Raw genomic sequence first — 24,232 nt, 5'->3', positions numbered from 1 at the left:
CTATTGTGAGAAATATAGAACTAGGAAACTTAGAACTAAATGTAATCAGTTGAAAGTTTGATGTGACTCCATTTGTCCTTTCAGACACATTGCTCTTATGCCCTATTCTGCAGTCTCACTGACACAAAAATTGCTTCTGATTTATGTTAGCCATCCAATACAGACAGAAAATCACAGTAATTGTTTGAATGTACATTGTCATAATTGCGGAAGTGACCCCTTCCCTAGAGGCACCTCCTGACGAACAATAGTAACTGTTTGGAAAGGTGATGCTGTCTTTTGATCCTCGGCTGCTGCTTTCAAATGTCGAAATCAGAAAGACAGAAGTAAAGATTCTCTCCACAAATCCCAAGGAGGAGGAGGGGGGGAATGTTTACATTCTTATTGAACAATAGAATCAGCAACTCCATTTGGGCTTCAGCATAATTGGGTTTGTCAGACAACAATCAGGTCTTTTTCACAGCTCAATAAAATCTGGCTTGTTTAACTGTAGCACGCAGCCACTATTTCAGCATGAGTGGCAATGGAGAATGGAACATGAAGTAAAGGATATCTCATGGTTTTTGTTATAGGCAAAAAATGAATCCATCATAAGCTGACCGGACAGAGAAACAATGACAGACTGGTCTGTGCCCTACAGTTATTTCTGTTGGCCAATTCTAAACTTTAATCTGTGCACTCTGGATGAACCTTGCTGCTTCTTTATTTAGTACTCAGAAATGTGCAGCACAGTATGTTTATACCAGATGGGAAAAGCTGTCTTCTGGGGCATCATCTGTCGCAGCAATGTTGAAGAACACGACCGTGCACTTTCCCAAACCTCACCTCACACTCCGCGACATGTCATCACGGTGGGGCAGACACAGGGCAATGCAGCGATCAGTCAAGCCAATATACAGATCCAACCCACAGGGCAAACCGTTAGTGCTTTCACTGGTCCACTTTCATCTTTCTCGATGAAATACTCAAATTGGATGTGATGGCATCTGCGCGACTGGGGTAAATGTGAGCTAATGAAAGTGTAAAACTAATGTTCACTCGGGTAGAAAAAATACACTGTCTGCGCGAGAGGCGGAGTGTGAGTAATGTATTTTGATATGAATGATGTTTTCAACATCATTGTCCCATGTAAGATTAGGTCTACTTATTCTGATTTAAGTTCATTCCAATTCTAGGAAATGACATATTGATATTAATATAATGGATAATCTGTCTAGTCACATTGAAAGGACACATATCATAAATCAACTAAAAAGTAAAATCATTCAAACATTATGCTTTGGTACGATTTATTTGAAGGCAAAGTAAAGGTTATTTAAATATTTTCATCTCATTTTTAGGATGGACATTTAGTTTAAAGATTAGTGTAATTTGTGAAGTATTATTGTGAAGTTTTACCACCAAGCTTTGCAATATTCATTGCATATTAAATGCAATTTGCATCAAAGTGATGCACTAAACATGTAATAACTATTTTATAAATCATTAATATACAAAATACAAATTTGGTTTCACATCGTTGCAATCATAGATGCAGTCAGCTGCTTCTTTAAGATGAGCAACACTTCAGATGTCTGATTAATGCACAGCACACTCCCCTAAGTATCTAGATCTTAGGACAAATTAATTTCCTGTATTTCATTTTTGTAGGAAGAAATGTTCAAGAAAGTTAATCTGTACTCAGAATCTGATGAAAAAGATAGATTCAGCTTAATGCAGAGAGCGTCTAGATTTAAGCAGCATGGGATCAGGATCTGAAGAAACAAAGGCTTCTGAAGCTCCAGTATCTCCAAAGCAAACCACTTGAAACTTGTTTTTCCTGTGTAAATTATATTGCAGTTATAAATCGATGCAGGGGACAAGATACTAAAGAAGGGCTCATTGTATTGAACAGAGCCTTTAACATTCAGTAATTCTCCACAGGCATACTGACAATGATGCTTAATGTAAGCTTGCTTTATTCATTTCTTCCTGATACTGTATAAAACACTTTTATCTGTGTTGAAGAGAATATAAGCATCCTTACGCAGCTTTTGTGTGATATCAGAACTCGCTTTCATGCACTTGAATAATACTCTGCTGCATATGTCCTTTGTTGTTGGACCATTGTTTATCAAGATGAAAGGCATGGTTCAATAGTTCAATGTCATCACAGTAACCTAACCCACTTGCTATTGTTTTGAGCGATACATTCTTTTAAAATAGTCTGTCAATCTATAATTGTTATTTTTTAAATTGACATTCAAGGAAAAGTCAGTCGAGCAGAACAATACTGCTTATATCTAATAGCAGTGAGGGGAATGAACAAGAAAAGTGCACAAATTTATAGATAAAACCACATGAATAAAACTGGCAAATGGTACAGAATAATTCATCATGGCAGAACTTACTTTATGAGATAAAAGTTTCAACTCAAATGAACTGAAATCCTACAAGGGCAAAATGAGTTACCAGTATTTTATACTGCAGGAAGCAAATAGAATTGGGAATTTATAAAGCTATGTTGAAAGAATATTTGCATAAGATTTCTCCCCTTCTTACCTCCATTCCCATCCCACTTCTTTTGCGAAATGAATAATCCTTTTTTATTGAAAATGTATTTGGCGTAAAGTGGTGGTTCGATCGTCTGTGTTTTTTAAGCTCTACGATGCTGTAAATGATGGAACATAGATTTCTACCGATGATTGGTCATTGCAGGTAGGAATCTTGTGAACGGAAATTAAGAGGACTTAAAATGATTTTGCTGGCGACTCCTGAAAATCAGACGCAAAACATACCAGCTTTGGGCTGTCTGTCCAAATCTACACAAGTGTCGAACCAACTGTTAAAGGTGTGGAACTCCTTTTTTCGATCTCCTGCCTAGACCCCAAAAAACAATCCCTTAAACTGACATTCCAGTCCAGTGCCAAGCCCACCATCTCTAGTGCTCCATGCATTGCCAATTTTCAGATAAAACTTCCAACTAAGGTCTCTCCAGTGGACGTAAAAGATCCTATGAGACTATTTCAAAGACGTTCAAGGCAATTGTCCTCGATGTCTTGGTCAATATTTATTCCTCAAGCAGCACGACTAAAACAGACTCTCTGGTCATTATTATTGTTCTGTTTCTTGGACCTTAATTTCATAGATATATATATATTTCATAGAATTTACAGTGCAGAAGGAGGCCATTCAACCCATCGAGTCTGCACTGGCTCTTGGAAAGAGCACCCTACCCAAGCCCATATCTCCACCCTATCCCCATAACCCAGAAACCCCACCTAACACTTAGGGGCAATTTGGACCCTGAGGGCAATTTATCATGGCCAATCCACCTAACCGGCACATCTTTGGACCATGGGAGGAAACCGGAGCACCCGGAGGAAACCCATGCACACACGGGGAGAACATGCAGACTCCGTGTAGACTGCAGACTCAGTGCAGACTCCACACAGACAGTGACCCAGTGGGTTAATGTATACAAGGCAGCTGCCACATGATCTGCATTACAATAGTTGTGACATTATATAAATGTTCAGTAAACAAAGATTTAATGTCATGTTACAATTAACCACGAGATGGAGCTGGATGCAGTACTATATAAAGCACTGACTCCCAGGCTTCTGGGAAAGGGAAGGCTGGAGTAGTGTGCATAGGAGAGACCTAGAGAGGCTAGAGTTCAGTTATAGTTAGACTGTGGATACAAGTATTAGTAGAGAGTAGATTACTATAATTATTGTTTAATATAGGAGTATGCGGTCGAGCTTAATTTAAGTTGTGTAAATTATCTTTGTTAATGAACTTATCTTCTGTGCTCAATGTGAACACTACGACATCCATCCTGATAACAGAATCACAAAGAACACCACAATAGTGGCTGCACTCCAAAAGTACTTAATGAAGTGTGAGATGCCTCGAGATGTCCTAAGGTCATGAAAGGTGCTAAAGAACTGTAAATCATTCTTTTCCGTGCAAACACAGAAATTAGGGGCTAATGCCCGTTAAAGGATCCAATCCTGAAATTAGCCACTATAGAGCTGGGCCAACATTAAACTCAGAATTCGTCACTGGCCTCTGTGTCCTGACAACCAAGAGTGAGTTACTTAGTTTGAATGATAAAATGGATCTTAGAGCGCTCCACTGTCTCCACAGAAGTCATGATCACAGACAGATGGAAACATTAATCTCTTCTTTCATGCAACCTAAATTGCCTGAGGAGTAGGACCAGTGATGGAATCCCGTGTGTAGTATAAATTGAGGCGAGAGGGCCAATTTCTATCTGACTTTGTGAGTGACCTTGTTGCACCCACCAAGCCCGGACCTAAAAAAAGGCCCAGATTAAAATCTAAATACTTTTGAAGGTTTTGCTGTTCTCATTGATTTACTAGTCTACCACCAATATGCTTTAATCACTTTTTGAAGTAATTTCATTAACTAGAAGGCAATGAAAGCATCAGATCCATTATTGGATGCCATTACGTTAACTAGCCTGGAGGAATGTCTAAGTTAAAACTATGCGGGAGTTGGCATTTTATCACTGAATAATCTGGTTTAATGAATATATGTCAATGAATGTATAAAGTTTCATCCACACCAAAGGGACTTCAGCAGTTCAAGAAGGCAGCTCAGCATTGCCTTCTCAAGGACAATTAGGAATGGTCGCTAAATGCTGGCCTAACCAGCGAGACCCACATTCTGTGGGAGAATAAAAATAATCTTACTTCCATCAATTTATTTGTAATTTGCTTAAATAATGGATACAATTGATATAATTCAGTGGAGCTGTCTTGTTTGAGTTACTCTGCTTGATCATGTGAGGGAACTTAATGAGTGTTGGAAGACATATATTCATTAACCCAGATTATTCAATGATCAAATTGCAACTGTGAACATCATCTCACTGACAATGTTTGGCTTAGTTGTCCCTCCAGGCTAGTTGACCTAATGTTACCATCACCCACTGATGGGCCTGATACCTTCATCACTCAAGTTAGAGGAATTACTTCATAAACAAGAAAAATATTATGAAAGCAACGTTTACATTATCAAGGCTGCTTTGCAATTTTTGTGACTAAAATGAGCTTTGGTGCATAAAACCTCTGTATCAATTAACTTGCTGTGCAATATTTCATCCTCCGCAAAGGATTGCCAGGGCTATGGTTGAGAGTGAGAACGGGAATCACAATAAAACAGAGGTTCCTCAGGGAAGTAACAAATATGTGATTCTCCAGGCTGGTTCAGAGAAACAGCAATGGCCATTCCTTAATCTAACTGCTAGTCCAATTTAGTGAGTATGGCCCAATACTCAGAGTTGGCCTGAAAGAGATACTAATCTGCACATTTTTCGGCAGGCTAAGTGTATTCCCAGGGAAAGTAAATACTTTAATGAGAACCTGACCCAAAATTTGAGAATTTAATTCAGAAATTAAGACTTGAATATGCTGCAACTATTACTGCTTACAGTCTACTTATTGATCAAAAGAACTTATTACAAATGACTTGATCATTCATTTTATTACACCAGGGCTTAGTTTAATGCATTATTTACATTGCTTTGTTCAGCTTTTGCACAAATAAACAACTGAATTATCAGGAGTGGTTATTACGATTCCACAACCTATGGTTTTCCATGCATTCTTCATAACTCAGTCTTCTGACATTAGTTAACTGTTGTTTCCAGTGCTGCTTCCAGGGTTTGAATGGCCCTTAGCATCCAAAGGTTAGTTGGGATTACACGGTTACAGGGTTACAGGGATAGGGTGGAGGAGTGGGCTTAGGTAGGGTGTGATGTGTTGGGTAAACTGGGTCTGCGAGGACTGCGTTTACTGCAGCAGTGAGAGACAACACTTGAAGAAATGCAACTCTATTTTATTGAACTCTTAACTATCATACATATTTTAACTGTGGGTTGACATTATGCTAACTTGACTGGAGACCTGAGGCTAACCTGACCAGACTATCTTACTACCATATGATGTATATTTTAGTTGCTGCTCATGGGCTCTGACTGTCTCAGAGGCTGGATTCCAAGAGAGCAGGAAAACTAGTGCCCTCTGGCTTTATAGTGGTCGTGTCCTGCCTGGTGATTGGCTGCTGTGTTCTGTGTGTTCATTGGTCATCCTGTGTATCAATCACTGCCTGTCTGTGCACCATCAAATACTTGTGTGTATGTTATGACATCTCCCCCCTTTTTTTCTTTTACTTTTAAAAAAATGTGTGTAGGTCAATAAATAGTGAGTGTGTGTGTGTGTAGAAGCCTGACTATATACAAAGTATGTGAACGTATTTACATGGGAAGGTATCTAGTGCAGATAGAGGGCAGCTAACAAATTAGGAAGAAACAATATGTACAGATGTGTAAACGGATCACAAGGTCCGTGCAACATTCAGTCTATAAATTCAGTCTCTGTGGCAGGCGACAAATTCTGGTTGACCGCCTCAAGGGTGGGTCAGAGGCCGCCTGCACTGGAGCGGGTGGAACTGCCTCCAATGTAGAGGTCGGTAAAAGAACTGGCAGATCAGTGGCCTCGTGGAAGGGCGCGTCCTGAGGAACCAGCATGCGAGGCGGGACATCACGTTCAGGTGGCGAGCGTTGAAGTAGCCGCAGTGCCCACCTATTACGCCGAAGAAAGGAGCCATCATGCATGTGAACGAGGAACGATCTCGGGGCCACTTGCTTGACCACCACAGCTGTGGCAGACCAGCCACCGTCAGGCAACTGAACACAAACTCGGTCAGCAGGGACCAGAGTAGGGAAATCTGTGGCGTGGGCGTCGTACGCCGACTTGCATTGGCCTGAGACTGTTGCATCCTCTGCAGGACCGGAAAATTGTCAAGGTCCGGGATGTGGATAGCCGGCACCGTCATCCGTAGTGTGCGGTTCATTAGCAGCTGTGCTGGGGACAGGCCAGTGGACAAAGGAGTCGCCCTGTAGGCTAACAGCGCCAGGTTAAAATCCAAACCCGAGTCAGCAGCTTTCAACAACAGTCTTTTAACAATGTGGACCCCCTTTTCAGCCTTCCCATTCGACTGGGGGCTTGAAGTGACGTGCATAAAATTGTACTGCCGGGCAAAATCTGTCCACTCCTGGCTGAAGAAGCACGGGCCATTATCAGTCATAACTGTAAGTGGAATGCCATGACGGGCAAAGGTCTCTTTGCATGCCTTGATGACTGTTGCTGATGTGAGGTCAGTCAGTCTGACCACTTCGAGGTAGATAGAAAAGTAGTCCACAAGGAGGACACAGTCTCGGCCCTTTGCATGAAAGAAGTCAAAACCAACTTTGGACCATGGGTAGGATACCAGTTCATGCGGCTGCAGAGTCTCTTTCGGCTGAGCCAGCTGGAACCTTTGGCACATTGGGCAATTGAGGACCGTGTTGGTGATATACTGATTGATGCCTGGCCAATATACTGCCTCTCGGGCTTGACGGCGACACTTTTCGACCCCCAGGTGACCCTCGTGAATTTGGCTGAGGACCAGTCTCACATGCTCTGCGGGATTACTATCCTGTCCAGTTTCATCAGTATGCCGTCCACTACCGCTAGATCGTCCTTTACATTATAGAACTGTGGGCACTGCCCCTTTTGCCAACCATCTGTGACATGTGGCATGACCCACTGGAGTAAAGGATCCCTGGCCGTCTCCTGACGAATTTGCACGACACTTTCATCGGTGGCCGGAAAGTTGGATGCACAAAACTTCACTTGAGCGTCTATCTGACAGACAAAGTCCGACTGCTCACATGGCATGGTGATGGATCTAGAGAGTGCATCGGCCACAAGGAGCTCCTTGCCCGGGGTGTAGACCAGGTCGAAATCGTAGCGGCGGAGTTTGAGGAGGATACGTTGTAGCCGTGGCGTCACATCATTGAGGTCTTTTTGGATGATGTGAACCAATGGCCTGCGGTCCGTCTCGACCGTAAATTTGGGGAGTCCATACACCTAATCATGGAATTTGTCAATCCCTGTGAGGAGGCCCAGGCATTCTTTTTCAATCTGACCATAACGTTGCTCAGTAGGTGTCATGGCTCTAGATGCATATGTGACTGGGGCCCAGGAGGAGGGTTAATTCCGCTGAGGAGTACTGCCCCAATGCCAGTCTGGCTCGCATCAGTGGAGATCTTCGTCTCCTTGGCAGGGTCAAAAAACGCCAGTACTTGAGCCTTCGTGAGTTTCGCCCTGAGCTCACGCCACTCTCGCTCATAAGCAGGGAGCCACTGGAAGTCCGTAGTTTTTTTAACAAGATGGCGGAGAGCTGCGGTGTGTGATGCTAGGTTGGGGATAAACTACCCAAGGAAGTTGACCATCCCTAGGAAGCGGAGGACCGCCTTCCTGCCTCCGGGGTCTTCATGGCGTTGATCGCCGACACTTTGTCTGCATCTGGCTGCACACCGAACTGCGAAATATGGTCACCAAGGAACTTTATTTCTGCTTGACCGAACGAGCATTTGGTTCTATTGAGTCGGAGGCCATGCTCGTGTATCCTATGGAACACTCTTTTGAGGTGATCGATGTGCTCCAGAGGAGTTGTGGACCAGACAATGATATCATCGACGTACACTCGCACCCCCTCGATGCCCTCCATCATTTGCTCATTATTCGGTGGAATACCTCCGAGGCGGAGATGATGCCAAAGGGCATCCGATTGTAACAGTAACGACCGAACGGGGTGTTAAATGTGCACAGCTTTCGACTGGACATGTCCAGCTGTATTTGCCCAAACCCCTTGGAGGCATCCAGCTTCATGAAAAACTTGGCGTCAGCCATTTCGCTGGTGCGCTCTTCTTGTTTAGGTATAGGGTAGTGTTCCCTCATGATGTTACGGTTCAAATCTTTGGGATCGATACAAATGCAAAGTTCCCCTGATGGTTTTTTGACACAAACCATGGAGCTAACCCAGTCCGTGGGTTCCGTGACCTTAGAAATGATGCCCTGGTCCTGGAGGTCTTGCAGCTGCTGCTTGAGGCGGTCCTTAAGGGGTGCCGGCATCCAACGCGGTGCATGAACCACAGGTGTGGCATTCGGCTTCAGTAGTATCTTGTATCGGTAGGGGAGTGTGCCCATACCTTCGAAGATGCTGTGGTATTGTGCTATGATGTCAATTGGGTTTGGAAGTTGACATCTGGCGAGGTCGTTGCCTCAGCAGACGACATGGTGTGAACCCGCTGCACAAAATTCAAGATTTTGCAGGCCTGAGAACTGAGCAAGGAAGCTCTGTTGGTTCCTACAATTTCAAAACGCAGGATTGCTTTTGAAGAACGGTGGGATACCGCAAACTGGCATGAGCCACTAGCAGCAATGGCATTGCCATTGTAGTTGAAGAGCTGGCAGGCTGGAGGAAGAATGCTTGGCTTGACACGGATGGTATCCAGGTCAGACGTTAAAATGAGGTTCGCTGAAGCGCCGGTGTTCAGCCTGAAGTGTATGCGAACCTTGTTGACCGTAAGGGTGGCACACCACTCGTCGTCTGGATCAATGCTCATCACTGGGAGTTGTTTCACCTTCTGTGCTGAAAGCAGCGTATGCTTGGTGATGATGCCCACCCGGAATGGGGATGTGAGGCCCTCGGTGTCGGGATCTGGAACAATGTTGGAGGCGGAGTCTGCAACGGGTTGCTGTACTGACCGGACATTCCTGCGCTGCAGCTGGGATCGCTGTGTGTTGGGCAGTTGAGCAGATCAGCACAGGGCTGCGTAGTGGCCACGATGGCACACTGGAGACAGCGTCGATATTTCACGGGACATTGCCGCTTTAAATGGGCGGACCCACAGTTGTTGCATGTCATGGCGCCGACGTCAGGACGCTCCGCGCGGTGGGGTCGAGCGATGTGCGCACCTGCGCAGTTCGGTCGTCGGCTCGCCGTCCCCTTGGTCGTGGCGCGCATGTGCAGGAGCAGGGAAAAGCATGCGAAATGGCCGCCCTCATCCAGACTCAGGCCCTGGAGCTGTTTTACGGCCTGCACCCGCTCCGCATCCTGGGGGTCTTGCCGCGCCGTCTCTGCCGCCTTGATATGGGAGTACCGTTCGCTAGCGTGCTCGTGTAGAACGCAGATCTCGATGGCGATGGTAAGGGTGAGCTGCTTAACTTTAAGGAGCTGCTGGCGAAGGGGATCGGAGCGGACCCCGAAAACGATCTGGTTGCGGATCATGGAGTTGGAAGTGGAGCCGTAGTTGCAGGACTGCGTGAGGATATGGAGATGGGTTAAGAAGGACTGAAAAGGTTCATCCTTACCCTGAAGCCTCTGCTGGAACACATAGCGTTCAAAGCTCCCATTGACTTTGTGTCACAGTGGCTGTCGAAATTCAGCAGGACTGTTTTAAACTTTGTCTTGTCCTCACCTTCAGCAAAGGTGAGGGAGTTAAAGATGTAGATAGCGTGGTCCCTGGCTGTAGAGAGGAAGAGAGCGATCTTCCTAGCATCCGATGCAGGTTCGAGGTCGGTGGCTTCAAGATACAGCTGGAAATTTTGCTTAAAAATCTTCCAGTTTGCACTGAGGTTGCCGGTGATGCGGAGCGGCGGGGGAGGGCGGACGCTGTCCATGTTACCGGATGGCTGATCGCTGGTCAAAGGCAGACTATCTCAAGGTAGGTCCGTCAAACTTGAGCATGTCTCACTGGTACCATGATGTGTTGGATAAGCTGGGTCTGCGGGGACTGCGTTTACTGCAGCAGTGAGAGAGACAGGCTTCCAACACTTGTAGAAATGCAACTCGATTTTATTGAACTCTTAACTATCATACATACTTTAACTGTGGGTTGACACTATGCTGACTTGACTGGAGACCTGAGGCTAACCTGACCAGACTATCTGACTACCACATGGTGGATGTTCTAGTTGTTGCTCACAGGCTCTGACTGTCTCAAAGGCTGGATCCCAAGAGCCTGGGAAAACTAGTGACCTCTGGCTTTATAGTGGTAGTGTCCTGTCTGGTGATTGGCTGCTGTGTTCTGTGTGTTCATTGGTCATCCTGTGTGTTAATCACTGCCTGTCAGTGCACCATCATATACTTGTGTGTATATTATAACAGGGTGCTCTTTCGGAAGCTCAGAACAGACTCGATAGGTCGAATGGACTTCCTCTGCATTGTAGTGATTCTACGATTCAACATTATCTAACCTTCCAAAATGCTTCACAGGAGCATTAGAGAACAACGTATGATACTGAGCCACATAACGCCAATATTAACAGACGTTATCCAGATGCGAAAGGGACCCTCCATAACCCTGTAAGATCCCACCGGCAGCCAATGGCGGGCTGCATCCGCCTATGGGAAACATGCATGGAAAATTCCACCCCTTACCAGGCTAAACGCTTGGTAAGGTTTTTAGAACTGCCCTAAAACATGTAAGTAAGCGAGATAGCTAGTGGAGATCTGTCGCTGGACATTCTGGGCAACTGAAGGCCCTGCTACCAATGGTGGAGCAATTTTGATTGGGAATGCACAAGATGGCCAAAGTAGAAGCATTCAAATATCTCAAAGGGTTGTGAGAATGAAGAATACTATATTATTGGTATTGTTAGACTAATAAAAATGCTTAATAAGTCTATGGGCGCATATAAGTAGAAGAAGTATTGGAAGACTTCTGTATGCTCTGGCTTACATCTTCCACAAGGCTGCACGAGAAACCAAATTGGACAGCACGGTAGTGTGGTGGTTAGCACAATGGCTTCACAGTGTCAGGCTCCCAGTTTCGATTCCCGGCTTGGGTCACTGTCTGTGCGGAGCTGCACGTTCTCCCCATGTCTGCGTGGGTTTCCTTCGGGTGCTCCGGTTTCCTCCCACATTCCAAAGATGTGTAGGGGTAGGTGGATTGACCATGATAAATTGCCCTGAGTGTCCAAAAATGGTAAGGGAAGGTGGAGCTACGGGGATAGGGTGGAAGTGTGGGGCTAGGGTGGAGGTGTAGGCTGAGGTAGGGTGCTCTTTCCAAGGGCTCGATGGGCCGAATGGCCTTCTTCTGCACTGTAAATTCTGTGAAATGTTTCATGATGATGTACACGGAATATGAGTAGCATATTAAACAATTAGAATCAGTCCATTAACAATCTCATTCAATATCACACATGACAGAACAAGGTTAGTGAGAGAGTTAGGGAGGCGTAAAGCCATGGAGTGATTTGTAAATAAGGATGATAATATTAAAATTAAGTCATTACTTGACTGGGAGCCAATGTAGGTGAGCGAGCACAGGGGCGATAGGGGAACGAGATCTGTTTCAGTAAGGACTCAGTTGGGAGAGTTCTGGATGACATCAAGTTTATGGAGGTTAGAATGTGCTCGCCAGCATGTTGGAATAGCCAAGTCTACAGGTAAAAAAGGCATAGATCAGGTTTTGCACATCAGATGAGCTGAAACAAGAGTGAAGTCAAGCGATATTGTAGGTGAAGTAGACGATCTTAGAGACAGCATGAATCTGGAGGATTCTGGAGGATCTTAGAGACAGGATGCTCATGAATCTGGAGGAGAGTCATGGGATGGAATTCTCCCTTCCTGCCTGGGTTGGGTTTGGTGGCAGGTGGGAGTGATGAATCCGGTGGAAGCCAAAAGGTTGGAAGCCACCCGTGTAAAAACAGTTCAGAATTCTCGCAGTGACAGATTAATGGCGAGTTGATTCTCCCGCTGCCTAGTGGCATGAACACCATTTGCATTCATTTGCTTTTAATGAATACTCAACTGATCACCAAAATCTTCTCAGGCAATCCACTCTTGCGTCACCCCAGCGGAAAATCATGTTGGCATCAAACCCATTTGAAAAAGAGTGATGCACACAAGGCGGATCTCAGTTTGCTCAAGACTTGGAGGTGAGTGCAACATACCCTACCTGCCATTGTGTTTCGCCACTCCTCTTGAATTGAATGCCTCCTGGCTGGGTTAGACCAATTTGTGCCCACCAGCTTTGTGCTAGACAGGTTTTGATGGACCGCACTGTTCAAGGATTCATGGGCCCTCCAGTCCAATGGTCTGAAGTTCGACCGGCAAGGGATAAGAGGTGAGGAGGCGGTGGTGCTCATCAGACAAGAGAGGAAATGAGGAAGGAGGGCTGTGTAAAGGCAGGGTGCGGATGTGAAAGAGGGCACAATTGCAGGCAGAGGTGCAAGGGGTTGGATGAGGACGACAAACAATGGAAGGCAAAGGGAAGAGAGAGGGGAGGGAAGCTAGACACTGACAAGGCTCCATGAACAGCTCACAAACAAGGAAATCAAAGAGACACCACATTGTTTGGTGGAAAGGGATACACAAGGACCCCAGATGGGGTGGGTAGAGATTTAAGTGGGGCATGGGCACTTCGCAGGTGATGGGCTTTGCAGGGGGGAGAGGAGGCGGGGAAATGTGGTTGAATGGAGGAATAGACTTCTTGATGCTGCTAGCCTTTTTGCCTCTGGGTTCCAGACATCCTGCATGGTCTCATGAGGACAGGTGGGTTGGAGAGAGTGGTGAACTGACACATTTACTTATGGCGCCCCAACCTTTGGATTTGCAAGTTGATGGCAGGTGACCAAATCAGCTGCTGACCTGCCAGTTGATTCGGAGGGGAATTTGTTTGCATATAATTACTGAGCTTCCAAGTACAGAATCTGGCACGGGATCTCATCATTCTGTTTAGCGAGATAGGTACCGCTGGAGCCACACGCCGCTGCATCGGGACAATTCTGCCCATCGGGACAACTGATTTAAAAGAAAGAGAACCATTTACAACATTGTCTATCATACGTGTTATGGTACACCTTTAAGTCTTTGTGGCTTGTGAAAAAGACATTCAGTTGACACTGGAATCACAGTTAAGAAATGAGAGTCATTTCAACACAAGGGTCTGCTTTCACCATGCTAACTTCCTACTCACCCTTGGGTGAAGATTGCTAGACCTCTACCACATCAATGGAAATGATGCCTTCATCGTCACTGGTTATTTTTCTCAGAATCCTATCATTCATCAATTGTACAATACATCAAGAACAGCCATAGCATATACATTAAATGCTATTTTCAGTTGATTTAGGGCACTCACATAGGTAATGTTTGATAATGGGCCTCAATTTACTCGAAAATAATTCAGGAATATGTGTGAGAAGTGGGGAATAGATCACACTACTTCATTGCCACACTACCCAGATCTAATGGCGTGGCTCAAAGAATAGTGGTGAAATCTTTAATTTTAAAGTGCAGACACACCAAATAAGATCTACACATAACAATGTTACATCTAAGGACAACACCTCTAAATGCGACCATTGCATCAGCGATCGAACTGATGATTGACAGACCAGTGCTTCCTTTCAGAAGCAAGGGAATATTTTTTGAGAAACCAGGAGAGGATGAAAGATGTGCATGACAGGAATTCAGGTAAAGAGTTGTCAAGCATAACTGGGTTTAAATTCAGCATCCCACAGGAGGTATGCAAAATCAGCTGAAGTACATAAGAACATAAGAACTAGGATCAGAAGTAGGCCATTTGGCCCCTCGAGCCTGCTCCGCCATTCAATAAGATCATGGCTGACCTTTGTGGACTGGGCTCCACTTACTCGCCCATTCATCACAACCCTTAATTCCTTTACTGTTCAAAAATCAATCGATCTTTGCCTTAAAAACATTCAACTGCTTCACTGGGCAGCGAATTTCACAGATTCACAATCCTTTGGATGAAGAAGTTCCTCCTCAACTCAGTCCAAGTAACAAGGATCTATCCAGAGCTGATGTCATCATACCTAACAGTGCAACGGTGAGGACGAATCTGGGAAGTAACAAAACCTTAGTCATTGTGTAACTCTCTTGCATCCAAGACACGACTGGAGGCAAAATTCAAAGGAGCATCCAAGTGTCACACTCTCACCGAGAAGATTCAGCAACCTCAAGTTGACATTCCAGTCTTTAAATGATGGCACATCAATAAACCACCATTACGTTTATGGACTTATAAGTTTCTTACCTTGTAACTCGGTGAAGTGTCAATAAGTATTTCCATGTATTGTAAGTAGTTTTGGTTATCTGCAAGGTGGAGCTTTTTATTTGAAAAATGGGGCATGTTGTGGTACATCTTCAAATTGGCGTGGTTATGTTTTCTGTATACATCATGAGATTGAAAATTATGCAATGTATCATGTGATTTCGACTCAGTCTCAGTCGGCTGAGGAACCAAAATTGTCAAACATGTGTATAAGTTCTCCAACTTTGTAATATGTTTCACCATATCCCCTTAAGGGCAATTAGGGATAGGGCATCATATTCTGGTCTCGCTAGCGATGCCCACATTCCACAAATTATGAAAAAAATACTGCTACCCACTTCTCAACACCTTAATAAATGGATCTACATATTTGAATGTTAACCAATCCCTTATGCATGGATGCTGCCTTTGTCAATAAGCCTGAGGAGAAGAAAAACGCAACAATGGGGACCGGGAGAGGAAGTTGGGTGATTTACAATTCAGTGAGAGTAGGATCAAGGGAACAGAAGGTGGGTCTCATGGACAAGATGAGCTCAACAAGGGCATGAGTGGAGATAGGAGAGAAGTCAGATAAAGCTACAAGTTCAGGACTAGGGCAGGGAGGAGCATGAAAAGAAGTTTGAATAGATGGCGAGTGGAAGAGAATGTTGTGGCAAAGGCAGCTGATTGGATTGTCTCACATGTAGTGAGACATTTAGTGAGTAGTGAGGCCTTACACTTGTTGGAGGTGATGAAATAAGTACTTTGAAAGTAGCATCTTTAATGAGCTGGGGGGAGAGGGAGCGTTAAAGAGGGATTCCAAACTTTGAGTTATAGGTGGCTGAAGGAATGGCCACCAATAGTGCAGTGAAGGGATAAAGGCAGAAACCTCTGTAATGTAGGCCAGTCAACATCTGTGGACCGAGAAATAGAAATAGTGGGTGGTATTTTCATAGAATCATAGAATTCCAACAGTGCAGAAGGAGGTAATTCAACCCATCGAGTCTGCACTGATCCTTCGCAAGAACACCCCATCCAGGCCCAATTCCAACTCTAGCCCCGTATCCCCACCCAACCTTTGGACACTAGGGGGTAATTTAGCATGGCCATTCCCCCAACCTGTACAGCTTTGGACTTTGGGAGTAAGCCGGAACACCTAAGGAAACCCACGGAGACACAGGGAGAAAGTGCAAAGTTCACACAACCAGTCACCCGAGGTTGGAATCGAACCCGAGTCCCTGACGCTGCGAGGCAGCAGCGATAACCACTGTGCCATTTGGAAAAATTCAGGTGTAGGGAACATTTCCAGGTCACAACCACGCATAGGCCAGAGATGCATCAGAGATGCTCCCGACTCGGGAGCGAGAGTCAGGCCATGGTGTCAGTTTGTTTTGGATAACGGTCCTCTGAAGCCCTTCAGATATTTTTCTATGCTAAAGGTGCTATTCATTTGAAATAGTGTTTGTTAAATCTCCTTAACAAGTGCCTAAGTAAAATCCACACTTATTACATTGATACATTCAATGTGAATTATCTTAAATTGCCCTCGTGTGACTCTTGATTGTTTAAATCAGGGTTGACACTTTCCTATAAATTTCTCTCTCACTCTGGGCTCACCAACTTGGCAATTGGTTCCTGTGGAAAAGAGATGCATAAAGCAAAAATAAAAGAATATAGGAATGCATGACAAAAAGTAGCTGGAGGAAGATGGAGACTATTTTATGCTACTGGCTCTGTCGAACATCATTGTTCACCAACATATAAAGATGGAAATGCGATTGTCCAATGTTTGACAATTACAAGAAAAGCTGGAAATTGGTGTTGTGTGAACTTATTTGGACAAAACAGAGATAAAATGGTCAGAGAAAGGTTTTGTGATATTTAACATGTACAAATTATATTGCTGATAATTTGTAGAATAACCAATTAGCCATTTTAGAACCTATGGCTGAGCCTGCATGGTGGCACAGTGGTTAGCACTGCTGCCTCACAGCTCCAGGGTCCCGGGTCCAATTCTGGCCTTGGGCCACTGTCAGTTTGGAGTTTGCACTTTCACCCCTTGTCTGTGTGTGTTTCCTCTGGGTGCTCCAGTTTCATTCAAAGACGTGCAGGTTAGGTGGATTGGCCATGCTAAATTGCCCCTGAAGTGTCAAAAAGGTTAGATGGGATTACTGGGTTATTGGGATAGGACGGAAGTGTGGGCATAAGTCGGGTCTCTTTCCAAGCCTGGTGCAGACTCGATGGGCCGAATGGCCTCCTTGTGCACTGTAAATTCTATGATTCTATGAATTACCAAACATTTCCAGCAGATGTCACCACTTTACCCCCAAAATAAATTTAATGACAATAATTCTATGAGTGATTTGAAACATTCCAGGCGGCAAACAGGTTCCAGATGAATAATTATACCCTGGGCTGAACGGTTACAGTGAAATCAAATAAAATACATTGGAACAATTTAAAATTGGATTATTTTAGGTAGGTACGCATAACTGCTTTGGATGATACTTTCCTTACACAGAATTATAGGTCTATCTCTGAAATGAATGTTGTTGAACACATGGTTCCAGTTACTAGTTTCCTGCTTTGCCAGGAAATTGTGGTGCTGAACTGTAATTTTCAAGTGTCCTTCGGTTTGCAAGTTGATTTAAACCCAGTGGAACATTATTTCAAACCATGGGATGGAATAAGCCTCATTTATAATTACAAAGTGCATTCTATTTTAAGAGTGATTGGTAGCACAGCAAATATGCACAGAAGCAAGGGAGCAAACATGTATGTTTTTTCATTTCATCTATGCCTACTTCCTACTGGGCAAAACCTCTATGAAGGAGCAGCACGGTAGCATTGTGGATAGCACAATTGCTTCACAGCTCCAGGGTCCCAGGTTCGATTCCGGCTTGGGTCACTGTCTGTGCGGAGTCTGCACATCCTCCCCGTGTGTGCGTGGGTTTCCTCCGGGTGCTCTGGTTTCCACCCACAGTCCAAAGATGTGTAGGTTAGGTGGATTGGCCATGATAAAACTTGCCCTTAGTGTCCAAAATTGCCCTTAGTGTTGGGTGGGGTTACTGGGTTATGGGGATAGGGTGGAAGGTGTTGACCTTGGCTAGGGTGCTCTTTCCAAGAGCCGGTGCAGACTCGATGGGCCGAATGGCCTCCTTCTGCACTGTAAATTCTATAATTCTATGAATTCATTTGTATAATTTTCCATAAATTATGTTCTGAATCTACCAATGGTATTTTTTCAACACGTAATTGACTGCCATGAAATAAATTTGAAATAGTGAATAACACAGGGCTATGGGAAGGGAGGAAAGTGTGTGTAGGTTTTGTTTTGCTCCAGCAATGATTTGGCAAAGACGAAATGGGCTGCCACACGATAAACATCAATGGTTCCATGGGTAATCAGCATTACCCTTATTGTGAGGTCTTATTTTTATGTGTAATCCCTGGAATTCTGCTAATTTATGATGACCCAACACACAGGTTGAATGAATCAGAAGATTCAGAAGATCAGAAGAGCGATGCAGACTCGATGGGCCGAATGGCTTCCTTCTGCACTGTAAATTCTATGATCTATGTTCGGTGGGGCCGATTAAGAATTCTTGGGAAGTTGGGCAGGAAGATCTTTTATGGCCCCTTTGCACCGTTATACAATTGTTCCCTTGATCCATTAAGAAATCTTACAAGACCAGGTTAAAGTTCAACAGGTTTGTTTGGAATCACTAGCTTTTGGAGCGCAGCTCCTTCATTAGAATATCAATTGCACTTATCTAGGGAGTTTGTCTCTCAGGAATAAGTGTGCAGGGCTGTGAAATGGGAGAATAAGGCTGCTCTCTTGATGTGTGCTTGTCATACACATTGCAGACTTTACTCAAATCAGCTGTGCCTCATCTGACACAAGAGGCATTCAATTGATTAGAATGCAATTTTGCTCTTCATTGGCAATTCAGTAGTGCCATGGATATGCAATGCTAAAGAGAACTGCCACTGATTTGAGTCCCAAGCACCTGCAGGGTCTGGGGTGCTTTATTGACCCTTTGTGATTTATTGACCCTTTGGGCGAAATTCTCCCGAAACGGGAGAAATCGTAAAACTGCCGTAAAACCCGGGCGGGTTTTACGGCAGCGCGCCCCTTCCCGACGGGGGACCGATTCTGGTCCCCCGTCGGGGCTAGCAGCCCGACGTCGGAGGGTCCGACAAGTCGGGCTTAACGAAAATCGTTAAGCCCGCTTGCCGGAGTTAGCGCCGGCTGACGCGTCATATGGGGGGAGAATAGCGGGAGGGCGTCAAAAAAGTCGGGAAGGCCCTCCCCCTATTCTCCCACCCGTCGTGGGGGGGGGGGGGGGAGAATGACGCCCTCCCGCTATTCTCCCCCCCCCCCGCCGAAATCCCGACAAGAATCGCTGCCGCCGTTTTTTTACGGCCGGCAGCGATTCTCAGCTGTTAGAAGGGCCGAAGTCCCAGCCCTTTACTACCTTTTTACGAACGGCAAACACACCTGGTCCTGCCGTTCGTAAAAACGTCGTGACAAACTCGCAAAAAATAACCATGGCACCGATTGGCACGGCAGTACCACGGCCGTGCCAAGGGTGCCATGGGCCCGCGATCAGTGGGCACCGATCGCGGGCAGCGGGCCCGATGCCCGCGCACTATTTGTCCTTCCGCCGCCCCGCAGTATCAATACGCGGGGCGGCTGAGGGGCAACCCGGCCCGCGCATGCGCGGGTTTCGCGCAAAAACGCGATGACGTCACCCGCGCATGCGCGGGTTGGAGTCTTCCAAACTGCGCATGCGCGGCTGACGTCATATGACGCGTCAGCCGGCGCTAACTCCGGCAAGCGGGCTTAACGATTTTCGTTAAGCCCGACTTGTCGGAGCCTCCGACGTCGAGCTGCTAGCCCCGACGGGGGACCAGAATCGGTCCCCCGTCGGGAAGGGGCGCGCTGCCGTAAAACCCGCCCGGGTTTTACGGCAGTTTTACGATTTCTCCCGTTTTGGGAGAATTTCGCCCCTAGTGTTTGAGGCAGTATCCCTTTAAGGAGCTGCCCCTTTTAGCTTGTCCAACAGTTTGTTTAAGTTATGCGTACCTACCTAAAATAATCCCATTTTAAATTATTCCAATATATTTTAATTGTTTTAAGGGTGCGGGACGCGTTGGGGAATGGCCATGAGAAATGTGCCAGTGAGTGCCCTGGCGAGTAATCATGATGGAGTTAAGAGGGACTGGAGTGGGGATATGCCAATGTGAGGGGAGGGTATGAGGCACAGTGACGAGATACTCATTCAGGCGAAAGTGCTTGGCTGAGGTCCCAGAGGATTGGAGGACTGAGAGGCGTCTCAGGAATTCTCCCCGCTCACTTTTGTTTCCTTCCCTTCTCAGCGCATGATTCTGGAGAATCATGGAGCCTGTCGATTGGTGTTTCAGCTCACAGCGCTAGAGCAGCAGCAGAGAAAGAGACGTGCTGCTGCACATAGCCAGGACCAGTGCCTCGCTGAGGAGGGAGAGCCTGGGCCCTTCGCTGTACAGGGAGTAGCACCACAGAGGGAACAGTCATGTTTGAGACGGTACCGGCCAAGGGTCTTCCAAAGGACGTCTTCCTATTAATAAATGTCAGAGCCACAGTGCTGAGTTGGCTGCGCCTGTCTTTGCTATCACCTTTACAAGAAAAGGCATCACGTGTGGTGGGAGGCTACCCACTGTCTGTGGTCCATAAAGTTACTGCCCACTCTGAACTTCTATGCGAGCAGAAGAAAGAAAAGGGTTTTTCAGATGAAGAGCAAAGGTCAAAATCTAAAGTTGCCGAACTCAACGTTGAGTCCCGAGGGCTGCAACGTGCACAACCCCAAGATGAGATGCTCCTCCTCGAGTTTGCTTTCAGCTGCACTGGTGCTTTACCCAGTTCTCCCAGTGAGCCAGAGAAGACACAGCCAGAGTGACACACAGCGAAGAGTGAGTTTGGGAATTCGAAGCTGGATGGGGAGGAGGTGCTTTGTATCCCTGGTAAGTGACAAATAAGTAGTTTGTCTTTTCATTTGTATATTTATTAATTTTTTCTTTCATTATTTGGAATTGTAATTGTATACGTTAACCTAAGGTTTAAGACATGGCAGGAGATCTCAGACCCGTGTCATGCTCCTCGTGTGCGATGTGGGAGCTCAAGGACATGTTCACTCTCCCTGGCCCCTTCACGTGCAAGAAGTGTGTCCAGTTGCAGCTCCTGTTAGACCACTTGACAGCTCTGGAGCTGCGGACGGATTCACTTTGGAGCATCTGCGATGCTGAGGACGTCGTGGATAGCACATTTAGCGAGTTGGTCACACCGCAGGTGAAAGTTATTGAGGGAGATAGAAAATGGGTGACCAAAACACAGAGCAAAGGCAGTGCAGGTATCCCCTGCGGTCTTCTCCCTGCAAAACAGATATACCGCTTTGGAACCTGTTGAGGGAGATGGCTCACCAGGGGAAGGCAGCAGCAGCCAGGTTCATGGCACCATGGCTGGCTCCGCTGCACAGCAGGGCAGGAAGAAGAATGGCAGGGCTATAGTGATAGGGGACTCAATCGTAAAGGGAATAGACAGGCGGTTCTGCGGACACAATCGAGACTCCAGGATGGTATGTTGCCTCCCTGGTGCAAGGGTCTAGGATGTCTCGGAGTGGTTGTAGGACATTCTGGGGGCGAGGGGAGGGTGAACAGCCAGCTGTCATGGTGCACATAGGCACCAACGACATAGGTAAAAAATGGGATGAGGTCCTACAAGCTGAATTCAGGAAGTTATGAGTTAAACCAAAAAGTAGGACCTCAAAGATAGTAATTTCAGAATTGCTACCAGTGCAACAAGCTAGTCAGAGTAGGAATGTCAGGATAGATAGGATGAATGTGTGGCTCGAGAGATGGTGCAAGAGGAAGGGATTCAAATTCCTAGGCATTGGAACTGGTTCTGGGGGAGGTGGGACGGTCTGCACCTGGGCAGGACAGGAACCGATGTCCCGGGGGGCTAGAGCTGTTGGGGAGGGTTTAAACTAATGTGGCAGGGGGATGGGATCCAATGTAGGAGGTCAGAGGGAAGTTACATCGACGCTATCACCAAGAAAGCACAACAGCGCCTATACTTCCTCAGGAAACTAAGGAAATTCGGCATGTCCACATTAACCCTTACCAACTTTTACAGATGCACTATAGAGAGCATCCTATCGGGCTGCATCACAGCCTGGTATGGCAACTGCTCGGCCCAGGACCGCAAGGAACTTCAGAGAGTCATGAATAACACCCAGTCAATCACATGAACCTGCCTCCCATCCATTGATTCCATCTACACCTCCCGCTGCCGGGGGAATGCGGGCAGCATAATCAAGGATCCCTCCCACCCAGCTTACTCACTTTTCCAACTTCTTCCATCGGGCAGGAGATTCAGAAGTCTGAGAACACGCACGAACAGACTCAAAAACAGCTTCTTCCCCACTGTCACCAGACTCCTAAATGACCCTCTTATTGACTGACCTCATTAACACTACACCCTGTATGCTTCAACCGATGCCAATGCTCATGTAGTTACATTGTATATCTTTATGTACCTATTATGTATTCTCATGTATTTTCTTGAATTTTGTTTAATTCCCTTTTCTTCCATGTACTGAATGATCTGTTGAGCTGCTTGCAGAAAAATACTTTTCACTACCTCGGTACACGTGACAATAAACAAATCCAATCCAATCCAAAGGGGGCCAGAAACAAAAAGCAGTAAGGGGGAAAGTGTAAGGCAGAGAAGTCATAGTTAAAAATCAAAAAGAGCCACAGTACAGGATACAATGACTGAGGAGAGTGTAAAAAGGGAGGTGGCCCATGCAGGATTGAGGATGTTGTACCTCAATGCGCGCAGTATACGGAACAAGGTAAATGAGCTTGTTGCGCACATTGAAATTGGCCGGTACGATGTTGTGGGCATCACAGAGATGTGGCTGCAAGGGGATTAGGGCTGGGATCTAAATATCCAAGAATATATGTCCTATCGAAAGGACAGGCATGAGCAAAGGGGGCAGGGTTGCATTGTTAGTAAGGAATGAAGTTAAATCGATAACAAGGAGCGATATAGGATCAGAAGGCAGAGAATCTCTGTGGGTAGAGTTGAGGAATCGCAAAGGTATAAAGACCCTGATGGGCGTTATGTACAGGCCCCCTAGCAGTAGTCAGGATGTGGGGCATAAGACAAATCAGGAGATAGAAAAGGCATGTAAAAAAGGCAATGTTACAATAATCATGGGGGACTTCAATATGCAGGTGTACTGGGAAAATCAGGTTGGTAGTGGATCCCAGGAAATGGAATTTGTGGAATGTCTAAGAGATGGGTTTTTGGAGCAGCTTGTGACAGAGCCTACTTGGGAACAGGCAAATCTGGATTTGGTGATGTGTAATGAGGCAGACTTAATTAGGGAACTTAAGGTGAACCTACCCTTAAGGAGCAGTGACCACAATACGATACAATTTACTCTGCAGTTTGAGAGGGAGGAGCTACATTCAGATGTAACGGGATGACAATTAAATAAGGGTAACTACAAAGACAGGAGGGAGAAGCTGGCCAGAGTTGATTGGAAAAGGAGCCTAGCAGGGAAGACAGTGGAACAGCAATGGCAGGAGTTTTTGGGAGTTATTAGGGAGGCACAGCAGAAATTCATCCCAAGGAGGAGGAAACATGCTAAGGGGAGGACAAGGTATCCATAGCTGACGAGGGATGTCAAGAACAGCATAAAGGCTAAGGAAAAAGTGTACAAAGTGGTGAGGATTAGTGGGAAACCAGAGGATTGGCAAGCAGAGAACAACTAAAAAAGCAATAGGGGGGAGAAGATGAAGTATGAGTGCAAGCTAGCTAGTAATATAAAGGAAGATAGGAAGTGATTTTTTTCAATATATAGAAGGTAAGAGTTTGTACTCGTTGGAGTTTAGAAGGCTGAGAGGGGATCTTATTGAAACTTACAAGATACTGCGACACCTGGATAGAGTGGACGTGGAGAGAATGTTTCCACCTGTAGGAAAAGCTAGAACCAGAGGACACCATCTCAGACTAAAGGGACGATCCTTTAAAACAGAGATGAGGAACTCTTTGCCGCAGAAGGCTCTGGAGACCAATTCGCTGAGTGTCTTTAAGGCAGAGATAGATAGGTTCTTGATTAATAAGAGGATCAGGGTTATGGGGAGAAGGCAAGAGAATGGGGATGAGAAAAATATCAGCCATGATTGAATGGCAGAGCAGACTTGATGGGCCAAGTGGCCTAATTCTGCTCCTATGTCTTATGGTCTTATTGCAGCAAGCCCAAGGACAGATATGTGGGCATG

At 45.7% G+C, this 24,232-nt stretch overlaps 1 long non-coding RNA gene across 1 annotated transcript in view; it reads left to right on the top strand.

The window, feature by feature from the left end:
- Positions 1-392: 392 nt before the first annotated feature.
- Positions 393-24,232, top strand: part of LOC119977827 — a 123,595-nt gene continuing 99,755 nt past the window's right edge. The window contains exon 1 of the long non-coding RNA XR_005463285.1: positions 393-999. This is a non-coding gene — a long non-coding RNA (uncharacterized LOC119977827). The remainder of the gene's footprint in view (positions 1,000-24,232) is intronic.

This window comes from Scyliorhinus canicula, chromosome 14, assembly GCF_902713615.1.
Source record: "Scyliorhinus canicula chromosome 14, sScyCan1.1, whole genome shotgun sequence".
Classification (NCBI taxonomy): domain Eukaryota; kingdom Metazoa; phylum Chordata; class Chondrichthyes; order Carcharhiniformes; family Scyliorhinidae; genus Scyliorhinus; species Scyliorhinus canicula.
Note: the sequence above shows the minus strand (reverse complement) of the source record. Positions and strands in the feature narration are given on the sequence as shown.